Source organism: Falco punctatus (genome assembly GCF_963210335.1).
Source record: "Falco punctatus genome assembly, chromosome: 3".
Classification (NCBI taxonomy): Eukaryota; Metazoa; Chordata; class Aves; order Falconiformes; family Falconidae; genus Falco; species Falco punctatus.
In genome coordinates, this window is record NC_137582.1 from 16,619,302 (window position 1) to 16,633,385 (window position 14,084).

At 47.0% G+C, this 14,084-nt stretch overlaps 1 long non-coding RNA gene across 9 annotated transcripts in view; it reads right to left on the minus strand.

The window, feature by feature from the left end:
* LOC308060715 overlaps nucleotides 1-14,084 on the minus strand; it is a 228,783-nt gene that overhangs the window by 120,644 nt on the left and 94,055 nt on the right. For 8 of the 9 annotated variants that reach the window (XR_013926849.1, XR_013926850.1, XR_013926851.1 and 5 more), the window contains one exon: nucleotides 3,011-3,383. The exons of the other annotated variant lie outside the window; for it this stretch is intronic. This is a non-coding gene — a long non-coding RNA (uncharacterized lncRNA). The remainder of the gene's footprint in view (nucleotides 1-3,010; nucleotides 3,384-14,084) is intronic. 9 annotated transcript variants of the gene reach the window in all.

Genomic DNA, 14,084 nt, shown 5'->3' on the forward strand with positions numbered 1-14,084 from the left:
GGGCAAAGAGAAGGCAAAGGGAAGATGCTGTGTGGGAAGAAGCTATAAGCAACAGCAGTTGTTCCTCCCTGGCTCTCTCCTACCTGCTAAACACCCAGAGAACACCTTGAATCGTCAACAACTACCAGACAAACTCCAAAGCACCAAGACAGAAAGGGAAAGAGAGGAAGGAAAACAGCCTATCCATTAAAGAGGCGAGAGGATGGAGAGATGAAGCTTTGAGCAAGCTGTGAGTAAGTCTGGAGAAAAGCTATGCCTGGTATAAGAGAGGATGGTTATTCGCACCACCTAATGTGAAGCAAAGCCTTCACACGCAGTGGGGGAAGAGGGTCCCTACAAAGGCTGAAGTCACCAGCCGTGCGTACAAGGACCTTCCAAGCGAAGACATGTTTGCACAGCGGTAGGCCCGCCTGTTTTAGTTAAACGAACAGCCTCCCTTCCCCTCCTCAATCTCACACCCTCCTGGGCACATGGACAATCCTCAGAGCCTCGATCACCAGCAAAACCTTGACGCAAGCACCTCTGACCTACAGACACAAATCCATTTATCGCCAGGCTGGGATGCTGGACAAAGAGGAGCAGTGTCTCAGAGCTGGGTGCCAGGGCCACTCTCTGATTCAGCAAAGCCCTTGATAAGAAATGTCATCCTCCATTGAGTAATTTTAGCCCGTGAGATAAGAATCTCTATCAGGCTCAAACATATGGCTGGCTGCAGAGCACGCAGCAAAATGAGATGGGTAATTTATTTGCTTGTGCTAAGAGCACTCCCACACTCCGAAAAGCTGATGCAATGAAATAATAAGTGCCAAATTACACTGTTCTTCTCTGGAGACCTGGAAGAGGCTCCTGCAAGATACAAGGGGTAGTATCTCTCTCCTACGAGCATCAAGCCACCGAGGAGACAACAGTACTACACAACTAACCAAGGCACGGCTGCACAGGATTTTCTAAGGCCTGTTTCTCTCGTTAAATCCTGCTCGTTACATAGGAGCTTACACCCACAGATATGACTGGGGCTCTGTATGAAGTGCCAGTAGATGCTTTCAATGGGAGGAAGCGGAGGGGTTAAGTGACAGAATTAGACAGGACCGAGGGCTGAACTCCAGCCTCCTGAGATAAGCCCTAGTCATTACAGCAGGACCACCAGTCTCACCAGTCTACTCAGTGCTGGGGTGTCCCCCTGCTAAGTCCAGCTTGGCACCTCTGCTTTAGGTGACCCGGGTTAATCTGTATGAACAGAATATTGGGCCAGACACTGCCTGGCTTGAGTTGCTCAGAGTAATGAACTCCTTCACCTGAGCTGCAACAGGAGCATCTGATCCACAGGGACAACTCAAGGATGCTCGCAAGAAGCACTCAGCATATTTAACCACTGGGAAGCTAGAGCTCTCTCTTACCCTTTCTCGGTTATCATCAAGAGAGATATAAAACTAGATGTTCTCACTCTGTATAGCCACTCTATTCCCTCTCATCTTCAACAGCACAGCTGTGGTTCAACTTGTATCACACACTCCCCCACCATCACCTTTAAATAGGGGAATTTCACTCTCAAACTGAAGATGAACATTGGAAACATCCACCCTGAAACAGAAACTCATGTTTAACCCGCACGTATTTCAATTTGGTGCTTCTAAGGAACTGGGCTAGACCCAGACCTTGAAAGTGTCCCTCCTCTCTCTGATTCAAACCTGCTGTAGAAATGTTGTAGCTACACACTTGGTCACAATCTCCTCACTGATGTGAAATCAATGTTGCTTCCTGGCCAGTGGTATCTTCCCATCACCAAATCTACCCATGTCATCGGCATCCTCACTGGAAATACCAACAGTTAAACCAACGACTGAATGAGTCAGATGAAAAACTTCTTGCTAATATTAAGAGATGTTCCTTCCAGCTCAGTGCCGAGACACGGGGGTGAGGGGGAGTGGGGAAACCTCTGATCTGCAAAAAATGAGGGGATTTTAATCTCAATGGAGTTCAGTTCAGAATTTTTCATCATTGCCAAATTTATTAGGGAATGTTAACATGACGATATAGATCTACGTGCACGTGCTGGCATGGCCTTCCTGGCGACACCACACAGAGCAACCTCAGAGGAAGAGTCTGATCAAGCCTTTCCACCCTCACCACCACAAACCATCCTGACTGCGCAAAGTGCAGCAGAGGAAAGCCACATGCCCCTCACACCCATTGAGCTGTATCACTAGAACAGATGAAACTTAAGACACCTCTCTGCCATCTTGGCCAGCCTTCCTCTCCTCCAAGGAATGCTCCCAGTGCTCCAGAGCCCAGGGCACAACAAGCACGGAGCCACATATGTTTAAAAGGAAGAAATATTTGCAGCAGGAAAGAAGCTAAAAAATAAATCAAGCTTCAACTTCCTTTTCTGCAAACAACATTTTTCAATTCTCCGAAGGTGGTAAATTGAAACCAGGTAATTTTGCTCTATTTTCTCCAGCTGCTGCCTTTCTCCTCTTGTGGCTTTGGATGAGGCAACGTGATAAGCCCATTTATTTCAGCTCTCTTTGTATGTCATCAGTTTGGAAAATACATCACCGTCGTGCTCTGGAGCTGGAGCTGCAAATAATGCAGATGAGCATGAGGGACTTGTTATCCTTACTTCCAAAAATAAAGCAGCAAGCTCCTCTGGCACAAAGTAAAGGCACAAAGTTTCCTCCGGAAGCGATGTATTTAATGTGCGTGTGTGAGCAGAGCTGCTTGAAAAATTAAGTCTTAGATATGTGGACAAGTAAAACTAGAGATCTGCTGATTATTTTTACATGAAGCCTGCTCAAGTGTCTGCTGGTCTCTGTGATGGGCTCTGCAGAGGCAGGCACGGGTGATGCAGGACATGGGGATTGGGCAACAGAACAGGAGGGAGGCTGGGGGCAGTACGAGAAACCACTCAATCAAAAATCAATGCCTGGACTCATGCCACTTCTTGCGTGATGGGTATTTGAGTGAGGTGGGAAGGAGGGAAAATGTTTGGCTGGTTTAGGGTATTTTTTACCTTGTTATGAAGCCAGTCCCACTCTGGAGGTCAGGAAGCTGGCTTGTAGCATCACCTTTCCTCCTTCCTCCTGTATCTTCCCTTGTGCACCTTCCTCCTGGGCAAAAATCCATCTCTAACACAAGAGCTATACTCCAGGCTTTTCTCCTTTTGTGCACTCCCAACAGCAACACAGCACTGATTTTAGTTACTTGTGCAAAGCAGCCAACTCTGTTCTTTCTCCTTGTGTGATACTGGAGATATCAACTTAAGCTCCCCTGTCCCCAAAGCCTAGGGGAAGGGTTGCCCAGCGAGTTCATAAAGTCTTTTGAGACATTGTAATCCAAGGCAAAACGCAGCCCGTCAAGCTTTATCATCTGAACAGTGAATGCACCTATAAAGAAAACACAATTTTAGTATGTGGATCGGGACAGAATGACAAACTTTCAGGTTTTATACATGGTTTCTGTTAGTATTAAAAGAGAGTAATATCTGATTCCCCCTTCAAGGGGATACCCTGCCCTTACACTACTGAATGAAGAACATCTTGTTCATGTCTGCAAATTCAGCCAACAGAAGGTACTGCTCAAACTGAGATGATGAACAAGGCATGTCAAAGAAAGCGGAAAAAACCCCAATTCTATCACCCTTGAAGGGTTTCAAAAGCTTGATTAGTTTTTTTCCCATTCTAAAGGACTGGGGAGGGGGGGGGGGGAAGATAAAAACCTTGGCGTTTTGAAGTTTTTTAAATTTAAACCGATTTTGATTTGAAGCACTTTGGTTCAACAGTGGGAAAATCTCACTTTGGTATCATAAACTTTTACACTTTTCATTGTAATTTGCATTAGAAACAAAGATTCATTTCAAATACAAACCAAAATACCAACACAGCTGGAAAATTTAGATGTACTGTCAGTAGCCAACCCTCTCCAAAATTTTACTATACTTTCCACAAAAAGGAAGATTTATTGAAGCCAACTCTCCTGAGGGTGCATTCAACTTCAGCACGGGTATATTGGTGAAAAATTCCCAGTCAGCTCAAGTGCTGACAAAGGAAACATCGAGCTGCTTTAATCAAATTAAATGGATTTTAATACACAATGCAATATAGTTAGTTTTACATGTCAATTCTATCCTAAAACAATTTCAGTGCTCAACTACAGATTCACAGACTAGCAAAATGACAATGTGTGTTGATTAATACTAACGCAGACATTGCTCCACTGGGTATAAAATACTGGCCCAATGAGGAGGCAGGAAAAACCTCCAAAAAACAAATCTAGATTAACTTCTAAGGTCAAAAATAGCAGTTTTTTTCTGCACAGAGAGAAACAGAAACACAGTATCAGGAACTAAAGATTTTCAGAATGTCCAGGATCTCCTCCTGTGGACATTGGCTGGACACAAGCAGTCCCATGTAATGGTCCTGAAGAAGAAACAGCAAGCTCCATCTGCTTTCAGGGAACATTTGGAAGACATGGAGAATCAACACGATGGATATAGCCAAGACTCCTTCGGATGGCAAGAGCTGCAGAAGAAGGAACCGACAGCCCCATCTTATGAGGAGCAAACTCCAAACAAACTCCAACCCAGCAAGCAAGGAGGACTGCCAGGGTAGGCAACACAGACACCAATTCAGGTTTAGAAGGCAGCTGGGAATAACTTGTAACTTAGCCTCCTAAAAGAAGGCATCTCTTTTGTCTATGGATGTTTGGTCTTACCCAGATTTAATGTTCTTAGTTACAGACACCCACAGTGCAGTGAGAGGCTGGCAGGAGGAGGAGGAGGGCTGGTTCGTACTGCTGAGGAACCTCCTCCCTTGGGCACAGAACGTGGCACACGAGGTACAAAGCCAGTGAAGCCCACTGAAGCATTTTTTCTAGGGAAGCTGAGAGCGATGGATCACCTCATTGCCAGAAGAAACAAGATGGTTAACTAGTGTGGTGGAAGCAAATGGCCCTGGCACTCACCAGGAGCATGGGAAGGACAGCGAGGAAGACAAGAATTGTAAACAGGGGCCCAGCCATGAAGGTGGTGGTACCATCCACAACTCCACAGATGGGTCTCTCTCACCATCTCTTGCTGCCTTCTGCATTTATGTGTCAAGCATTTACATGCCACACCATCTCTACTGCTCCAAGACCTGCAGCATTGTTTTGGAGGCTGGTTCTCTAAAGGCCCTCCCACCCCACCCCAAGGCACTACAGGCTCCTCTTGGGCTGTACAACGCAATTCATTGCGTCCATCTCCATCCCGTGAATCAGTGGGCCAGGCCTGCTCCCTGCCATGTAACCAAATGCACCTGATGGCCCATCCTTGGCCAGGTCATGATGCTGTGTCCCCCATCAGAGAGGGAGAAACACGAATAGGATGAGATCTACGCCTCTGGGCCAACCATCTCACGCGCACCTACCACATCAACGTCTCCTCCCCACTGAAGTGCTTTACCACACCCCAACCACACGCTTCCACCTTCTTCCCTCATTTTAACCTGCAAAACCTCCTACGTCACCTCCCCATCCCTAGAAGGAGGTGACGCACTAGCCCTAATTTTGCGTGATGAGATTCTCTTGTTATTCAAAGACCTTGTGGCTGCCAAGCACCTTTCAAGACCAGGTGTCCACGTCAGCGCTTTCCAATGAGCACCACAAACTGGTCTGATCTGAAGACACGCTCTCTGTGATGTTGGAAATTAGCCACCAGCAGAAGTCATTGAGGAAGAGGGAGAAAGAGCAGCGTGGTGTGAGCAGCTCCAGCGCGCACCGGGGCTGGTGTTGTGCCGGAACTGCTGTGGCCGTAAATGCAGGGTTTGCGATGTGCAGCCTAGAAAGAGACTGCAAGGCTCAGGGCATCTGGCATTACAGAGCGTTATCTGCAGGCTGCCAGCGATATTCCCCTGGGCAGGGAATTACGGTGACACAGTGACATTAAAAGCACAGCTTCCAGTAGCATCCCAGCTGCCCGAAGCCCTGGCATGAGGCAGCCGAGCTGTCCCAACGCTGACCCTCCCCGGGAGGAACACAGCATGCTGACAGTCCTGGCACGGCGATTAGCAAGGCAGCGTTGAAGTGCTAAACACAGATACAACCAGGGAGCAAAACCAGCTTTCCAGGAGTAAGGGAACAGGCAGGAACATCTTTTCACGCATCAGTCTTGCCCTGTTCTCGGCTGAAGTCAATGTTCAGATGGATAAATTGCCCACATGGCTGAGCTGCAACAGCACAGGTACACAGTGACCTGTAACCAGGCAAACCTGGGGCACAGCACTTACAACAATTACATGCAAGACTACCTCCAAACACCTTACCCGAATGGTAAAAGCAAGAATAATTTGGGTTACGGTCTGGATTGCCTTCCTCTCCCACGCTTCCTCGGCAGCTGGTTGTCCCTGCTTCTGCTGCTGTCTACATTTCCCGCTCCTCCATGCCTGCATTACTAATAAATTAGCATTACACATAGCAGCAGGCAGTAAAATGCACCAGCAGGGCTGCTGAAGGCACCGTCTTCAAGAGTGCCTTAAGCAGATGTGCTAAGGAAACATCTGGATGTTATTACCAAAAAGCTTTCTAGGTTCCCCATCAGATCAACACCTCTCTTTCCTCTGACTCATTATATATAAGAAACAACATGAAACTAATAAAAGCGCCCAAGTTGGAAATACAGCCAGCCCTCTGTGTCTCATATCTAGCAATACGCTAGCACTGACCCAAAACCTTCAGCGGGGGCAGCCAGCCCAGGACTCCCAAGCAATGAGCTTGGTGCTACGCTCCATAGCCAGCAAGGACAGGTCTGGCTGGCACAGGGCTTGCAGGTTAACCATCTCCACGGTTTTCGTCCATGGAAGAAAGCGATCCATCAAAAGGTGAAGAGATCAGCACGCAGTCAGTCCTGTCCCACCACTCACTGTTATTTCCCTCTTGTGAACCATTTTCCTTCCCCCAGTTCTGTAAAATACATTCCTAGCAGCTCTCAGCTATATAAAGATTTTTGACGTGTGGCTGGTACGGCAAGAAAGGTTAGACTAAAACTCCTTCCAGAATAAAAAGCAAGCAAAAAAAAATACATCAAAAAGACTAATGAGACACTTGGCATATTACAGAAATGGCTACATGGAAACTTTTCAAACATACCAGACCTACAGGACTGGCTGAGGTAAGAGGCATAATTAGCCCAATGTGAGCTTGCAAGGCAGGTCCACAACGAGGACTGCACAAACGAGGGATGTCACGTACCAGCAGAGCAGCCCTGTTATCTTTGGGCCTTGGGCTGGCACAGTTGACGGGAGTGCGAGGTTTCATACTTGTACCCACACTTTAAGAATTATGCTGGGAAAACTGGAGAGAGTTCAGAGGACAGCTGTAAGAACAAAACCAGGCTTGTACCAAGGAGCTCAAGGAAGTCAATCAAAGAGAAAGTTAAAAGGTACCTCACAGCCTGTAAGTACCTGTCAGGAAGGGAGCTCTTCAGTCTACCAGACAAAAGTGTAACAAGACCAAAGGTTAAAAGTTGAAGCTCGACAGAAAACAAACCAGAAGCAAAGGTACCGTTTTTCAACACTGCAGGTAATTAAAGACGGAAAAGTCCTCCAGCTGGCATGGCCAGTGATCCTGTGCTGGCAGTTTTTCAAATAAGATGGGATTCAACCTTGCCTCTTTTACTCCCCCCAAAGTGCATGGCTGGGTCCATCCACAGCTGCTGAACCCAAGTGGAAACTAATTCAAGGAATTCCTCTTATAGAGCAGGTCGGACTGAACAAGCACCATGACCTTGAAACCTAGAAATCAACAAGGCACAAAGAACAAAAGGCCCAGTTATCGGTGTCTGGGTCCCTCCAGCCCCAGAGATCCCTGCCCCATCTGCAGGTTCTCTGCACCCCATCACTACCAAGACCTGGATTTTGCCCAAGAGCAGCAAAAGGTGCCAGATCTCCACCATGAGCGGCAAAATGAGATGCTGTTGAACAAGAAACTCACACCCACACCGACTTGTTTTTCTTTTCCAGCTGAGGAACTGTGGAAAATCACAACCAAACAAAAGGAAGTCAAAAAATTATACCTGCAGGGCAGAAACAGAACATGATATAAGAAATAAGGGGTTTTTACAGTGAGAACTATCATTCCTTGAAACAACTTCCCCAGGGACATGGTGGAGTCCCATCACTGGATGTTTTCAAGATGCAACCAGACAAGGTGCTAGATAATCTCATCTGGGCTCCCTTTTCCATGAAAGGTTGGACCAGATGGTCTTTCAAGGTCACTTCCAACCTGGGCTGGTCTGTGACACAGAAAGGCACGCAAAACTCTCCAGTTTGTTTGGGTTTTTTTAAACTCCAAGAGAAGGGGATTTAGATTCTCTTTCGGAATCAGAAAGATTTCTTCTCTCAAGTGGCTTCCCAGCACGCATATCCCCTTCCCCTCCCCGGGAGCTGAGGAGATGGGATAATTGTGACTCCTCAGTGCTAGCCATCATTTGGAGGGATGTCCCTTCAATCAGCTTTCTGGCAAAGCCAACTACAGACATTTGGCAGCCAGATCTACCAGTGGATGCGGAAAAGGAAATAAAACCTGAGAATCACTTTCACCACATGTTCATGCCAGAAATCATGCATGGTCCTCTCATCCTGGGTGGCCAGAACAAGCCAGAGCCACCTCGGCAGGTGTCACGCCACGGTGGGCAAGACGACAGTCGTTTATCAGAGCAGGGTGACTTTCTGAGCTTGTTAAAACAGCAGTTAAAAGCAGCGGAGGCCAGCTGTGTTTTGACACCGTTCCTTAATTCCTGCTTTTGAGATTTCACCGGTTATTGGCAGTTCTTCCAGACAAGTTACCTGAGGGCTGCTGGGCTTCTCTGCTTTGCATGTAGCTCATGCATCCTCCCAGACACGGCTGTAATTCAGCGCAGAGCTGCGACGCCTGCAGACCGGCACCGCGACCTAATGTATGACACGCTGGACTGGGAGCCTTTTTCTTTTTCCCTGTGGCCTGGCTCATGGCAGCAGCGATTCAATTAGCCTGTGTCTCGGTGTCCCACCTGCTAATGGTTTGCTCTCTCACGCAGAGGCCAGGAGGATAAATATCAAATCATGTCTCCGGGCTAGAGGCGATGTTCATGAGGATCCTATAGGCACAACGGCAGGCTGCCCACGGCTCAAAAACTGGGTAGCAGAACCACATCCTCGCAGCAAATCTGTGGCTCCCTAAAACTCAAAGATGGCAAGGGAATAGTTTTGGGGATTCCAAATGGGCATCTCCAATGCCCCTAAATCAGGGGTCGGTAGAGGAAGTCGAAGAGCAGTGCCAGCGATGACCGAGATATGAATCAGAGCTGTGTGAATTCGTAAAAGCAGCCAGTAAAGAAAACCCATTAATTTCTGCTGACCCATGTTCCTCCAAGCCAGTGTTACATTACATTAATACAGGTGGTTTGAAGTCACTCGGCACAAACGCTGTGAAGCCCACAGGTTTACAGAACTGCTTCTCTGGCATCTGGCATTAGAAAGGCTCTAAATATTTTAATAAAGAGATTTACTTCTGACCACGCTTGGTTGTAATGGCTTAGGAAGAGGGTGGGGAAGGAAAGGTGGAAGTGGGAAGGCTAATTAACCTTTACCAGGAACACAGGCCTGCCAAAACGGTCTCCAGCAACAGCAATAATGACACATCATCATCGTCCTCATCACCATCATCAAAAGGCAAACCACCACAATCCCCATCAATGGGAGGTCAGTTTGGGATCTGAACGATACAGATGACTGCGTTGACCTTATCCGCCACAACTATTTTGGAGGAAGAAAAGAAACCTCCTCTGCCCCAAAGAGAGGACACAGCTCTACTTAAAAAGTTATTAGCTTGACACAGCACATTGAGCTTCACCAGCTCTGCTCGTGGAGACACCTGTGTTGTCCTGGGTTTGTTTCTTTCTTTCAACATGAACCTCACCAAATAACACCATGCAACTTCATCCAGACCCACACTGTCTCTCAGGACACCCAGTCTCTCAAGACTGGGTACACTTCTCAAAAGCTGTAGCATCTGGAGTCATGTGAAAATATTATCAACATTTTGCCTTCCTTTCTAAACAGGGGAGAGACCACCTAAATTTCATAGATTGGGCAGTGTTTACAGATCACAAAAAAACATTTTAAAGTCACAGATATGTAAAAATAGCCTTAAATATGTAGCTTGATGTACATATGCATATGCAAATTATGCACACGTGCACACACTTTCTAAATCTGTTGTCTTTTTATACCTTGCTGACGATTTTGCTTTGCTTCTATTATTACCACACCTTAATTTCTCTGTTCACACAGGCTGAATGAGCATAAGGAGGTCCGTGCCCACAGACTAAAGGCACTTGAACTAAAGAACAAAGCTCCCAACTCTTGACACTCCAGAACGCCCACTGATGATAATCATATTTAGGCTTCCAGGTTCCCTTTCTCCTTCTTGACTTCCAGCATTTTCACATCTGCTCGGTTCCTCTAAGCTTCAAAAGTGTGTCCCAGGACATGGTTCCTCATTTCACCCTTAAAGAGCTGAAAAGCCCTAACGATGTAAACGCCCTCAGCCAGCCCTTCCTGCAAATAGAATGCAAATCCCACCTCCCGGCTGGTTTGTATGAAGTTTTTATCATCATAGTTTTGGTTCATGGTTGTGCATTTGCAATACCTTCCCTCATCCCCGTCTCTTCCTCCTTCAGAGCTTGAAATGTGTGGGCGGCCCCACTGTGACAGTGATAGGATTAAGAGAGTGAATTAGCCTGTGGCACAAAACTCAGAAGAGCTGCTATCGATCCCTAAGGAACCTGGAGGCTGCAGTTAAAATCCAGCCTTCTCTAGGCCTGGACCTGCATGTGGTGGCTGGAAAATATGGGGGCAGTTAGGGATGGGGATGAACTTTTGGGGCTGCAAAGCATGGAAATCCCTTCCTAAGACTTTAAAGGACCGCTGGGTTACCCAGGCTGAATCTTGCATAAGGGAGGTCACAAGTTTTACTCATTTACCTTTGATTTGAGCTGTATTGCTAGTGTTTGCCTAAGCCCCACCTTCCAGGGAGGCATACTGGCTCCATGCAAAGATCTCAAGATATGGAGATGGTAACTCACCTTTTTGATGGCTGGCTTGAATACTTAAAAGCCTTTGGTATTTAAAAAAGGTGCTTTAACTCTGGTTTATCTGCATTGCATTTGCAGCCAGGGGTGCCTGTGATACAGCTGCTGGCTTCAGGAGGTGCTTTGCCAGGTGATTTCCTCAGCTGTTCACAAAATCCATCTCCAGGAGAAACCCTGGGGCCTCTCGGCTCTCTTCCCCTGCAGACAGCCTGTCTTCTGCCCCCGCCCTTTTCACTTATTTCTAATCACCAAAGGAGAAGAGGAGCTTTCAAAGGATTTATCACAAGTGCCTGGCAGTGAATCACCGCTGCGGGTGGCTAGGGATGACACTTCAGTAAGAAGGATACAGGAGGAATGGAAAGGAAGGGCAGAGCAAACACTTTTATCCCCATTGTTTCCATTCCAAGGAGAATCAATGCGTTTCTCCACGCCTACTTTTTTTCTCCGAGTTTCCAAACACCTCCTGCTCTCTACCAGCTCTTCCATACACTCACACATATAAGGATGGCCTTCCCTAAACATCCTTCTTGGATGCCTCACGACCACAAACTCCTGTGACCCTGTGCCATTCTCCCACAGCCTCACTAATAATAATTATTACCCAAGTAACTAAACCTTCTTCTTGGTGTTCACATCTCAATGGGCAATTCTAACCTGGCTGGTTAAGCAGCACTTCCCACCAAGCAGGGAAACCTGGGCTAAAGAAGGTGCTCATGGTCACATCAAACACTTCTGACAGAAACAGGGCTCTCATTCCTGCATCCGCATAGCCAGCCCCTCCTGCCAAGCCTGGCTGCCACCTGCAGCATCTCCATCCCTAACTGCAAGGGTACAAGTTTCGAGAGCCTTGTAGCAACACTTCAGCACTTCCACAGAAAACATTCTTTGTTATTCAAACGGTTTATCCAAAAAAGTTGTTTATCTCTAAGCACAGATTCATTTCCAATTTGTGTCAGCAAAATAAAAATGAAAACACAAAACAAACAAAGAAAAAAGAGCCCGCCTGACCTGGAAACCTAAAAATAGACCTGTGTATCGCAAATAGTGAACTGTCAGGTAAAGATTGCGGATTGAAGGTTCAGAAGAATAATGTGTTTGTTTTCCCTGCTTCAATACTTTCCTGCTGTTATCACTGTACAAATAAGTCAGCACACGCTAATTACTCTGATGGCAATTTCCTGGGAGCTGGTACTTAAGTATCAGGCCAAATCTGTTCCTCAGCATCACAGACTAGTCCTCCCCACACACTTCCAAACAAACAAACAGCCCAGCTGCCAAATCACACCATCCTTTCCTTCTCCACCGCAGACCCAGCACTGCCAGTGTGGTCCCACTCCTGGCTCCAACACTGGCTGCAGGATCCACCCCGAATGACACCTCCCTCCTGACTAGCCCAGCAAAAGCCAAGATGCTAATGTAGAAGATGGGTCTAACAGCACCTGAACCCGGATTTATCTCCTTTGAGGTGTTCAGTGTACGTACAAATTGTAGATCCCAAGCAGTATTTGTGCAGTAAAAGGGGCTTATAATCTTGGGAGCCAGCAGTACAAGTGCCTTTTCTGCAAGGCACATGCATTAAGAGAGAAAGGATGGGAAGGGAAACGTCTGTGAAGTGTTTTTGTAAGGCACCCAACAAACCAGTCTCAAGGCCCTTTTAGCCCAAAACCATCCCACAAGGCTCAGGGAGTTTATATTCACGGGTGAACTACATCAAAGAACCACCTAAACAATGCCTGTGGTTTCTGCTGCATTTTTTTTCCCCCTGCTTGGTATTTATACAGCCACAGATTTGCACTGTAATTCGGTCAAACGCATTAAAGCGAAGATGAAGGGGAGGAGAGAGCAGAGGAAAAAAAGTGCTGTTACCCGTGTTACATCCCAAATAGCACTGAATTTCTGTACAGATCTTTGGTGAGACCCCAACCCAGATGCAGGCTGTTTGCTCAACACGAAACAAAAACCCAGCATCCTCCTTTGTGGGTTTTTTTCCCAGCCTTTCAGGGTCTTTTTTGGGGGATGGCTGGCTTGCTCTGGATTTCTTGTATTATCATTCCTTCCTGCTTTCACTGTGCAGCAAAGGGTTAAGTGACCTTTCAGATCCTCCCTGGATGCAACTCCATGTGTAACATGAAAGCTTCCAGCCCAGTGAAAACAACTTTAAAGAAGGGCAGCGACCCAGTCACAGGCTTAAGTTTCAGGTCACAACATCCCTGCTCAAAGCTATTGTCTTCCTCCAGTCACCTTTGCTTCGAGTCACCTCCCATTACAGTGATTCGTCTCCAGTCTCCAGAATTTACAGGAAAATACCTTTTTGGGACCCAAGTTGTTAGCATCCTCTCTTGCATGTGGGATGAGAGCTGTAAGATAGCAAGGGGCACAGCTGGTACACAATGATGCAGCATCCCCTTGTACCTAGTAGTAAGTGCTAAAAACACATGCGCCATTAGGAAATATTAAATTAAAAAAAAAACAAAACCAAACACCAAACTGCAATAGTGAGCTCTGGTTTCATCTACTCTCAACTTCTGCAAGGGAATGGGTGTTTACAACCCCTGTCAACCTGGACACAGGCACACCACATTGCACGGCAGATTCAAAGCTAGTGCACGAGCATCATGCTGCTCCATTAAAAGCCCTGGATCAAAGAAAAGAGCAGGTTTGGTGTTACTGCACACTGCGCTGGAGGAAATGGTGCATCTCAGCAATGCCATGTGCTGGGAGAAGGCTGCAGAGGGGAAGGATGTCCCCCCTCTCCCTTTTCCCAAAAAGGGGCTCCCTCAGGCCAGTTAGAAATCATCACCTGCTGGACCACAGTATTGGCCATCACAGAATCACAGAATGGGTTGGGTTGGAAGGGACCTTTAAAGGTCATCTAGTCCACCCCCCTGCAATACACAGGGGCATCAGCTCCACATGGCCCAACAGTGTGTGCCTGCAAGCCAGAAAGCCAACTGTATTCTGGGCTGCATCAAAAGCAGCGTGG